The sequence below is a fragment of the Triticum dicoccoides genome, chromosome 5A, assembly GCF_002162155.2.
Source record: "Triticum dicoccoides isolate Atlit2015 ecotype Zavitan chromosome 5A, WEW_v2.0, whole genome shotgun sequence".
In the NCBI taxonomy this organism is placed as follows: Eukaryota; Viridiplantae; Streptophyta; class Magnoliopsida; order Poales; family Poaceae; genus Triticum; species Triticum dicoccoides.
This window is the reverse complement of record NC_041388.1, coordinates 540352774-540354337: the sequence shown is the minus strand read 5'-3', so window position 1 is coordinate 540354337 and position 1564 is coordinate 540352774.

Here is a 1564-nt window from a genome sequence, read left to right as displayed (position 1 = left end):
GGGGCCTCACCACTAACCAATGATGGATTTACGCTTCAGTCCGTAACTCCTTCCGTGTCAAAACAGTTCGTAAGTGTAGCATTTCCCTTTTGTAATACAAAGGGAAGGGAGAAAGTGGTGGATGCCTGAGGCAACATTGCACTAGTTTTTAAGCACTAGTAACCAGTGACAGAGGTAGGAACCATGGGCATGGTATTCATTGAAATTTGTTTGTACTAAATACCAACAATATACAGTAAATATAGCTACAATATACACATACATCACCAAATCTTTGGTATTCATGTGAAGACCTAAGAAGACCCCTGATGCCACCCCTGCTAGTAACGATTTTGAACACTTTTCCTTTGCCCTACGAGCCACAACAATACATTGATAATATTTTCTTTTATCATAATTCCAGACTGGTTTTACTTCAGTATATAAGAATTCCTATAGTTGATCCATGGAGTCGGTTTTTGGCAAAATAATTATAGACAACAATAAAAGGCCAGCTGTGGAGGTTTTAGAAGAAAACCGCTGCTTTCCTAGGAGAAATCAACTCAAATTGGCTCAAAGAATTCTTTGTTGCAGCCTCCCGTCGGTGCCATCCCCGTTGCTGCCACCAAGCCCAGCCGCCCGGCTTTCTCTCTCATGTAGAAGTTATTTTGGTGCTCTGTTGATGCTTTTTTCTTTAAATCCCATGTACCTTTATTCAAACTTGACAACCAGTACATGCACAATATGCTTTGGATCATTAACTTAAGGAATTACATAAGTAACTCTTATGAATAAGAATCACACTGAAATCTCTCGGAGGCTTATTCTTCATGGTCACAAACTTTGCAATAAGAAATATTTTCAAAGACTCAATAAAGACACTGCAATCAGACCATCGTAATGGCATCGCCACCCATATACTTGCAGCAACTTCTCAAAGTTTCTGAAAGCCCATGAGCCGGCCAACCAAAAAAGATGGGAAGCCGAAAAGTACTTGTATTTGAACCACAAAATCTCAACCAAAATATCATAGAAGCTCTCCAAATCCACGAAAGATCATAGAAAAAAAGCACCAGATACTAGCCCAAACTCATAACATGGGCATGAACACATTTGTGAGGACAAAAACTCATATTCTACAAGATAGAACCTGCGGAGACAAGACATCCCTAGATCCATGATCGTTACCCGGTAAAGCAACATCACAGCAAGAGAAGAATCAAACGAAATTTGTTCTCAGCGGCATCACACTCTCCGCCCGAGCGCTGCCGACATAAACTATAAATTCATACTAATGTAACTTCTTAACATGGAAAGAAGGACCCGAGTCCTCCCCGCCATGGTAGGTTGAAGGTGAGAGAGTCAGTTGAGATTGCAACAATCATAGTCGTCGCTTGTCTTCCGCCACCCACTTTAATACATCATTTGACACTCTCTCACAAGATAGGGAAAGATTACAACAGATGGGAGAGGTAAGAGGATGCGTTCTTTTTTTGGAAAACCGATAATATTGTAGTGCTTTCTTATATCCAACCACATGGGATAGGCCGGGCCCAAATAGAAGGAAACTAATATCCACTCCCCC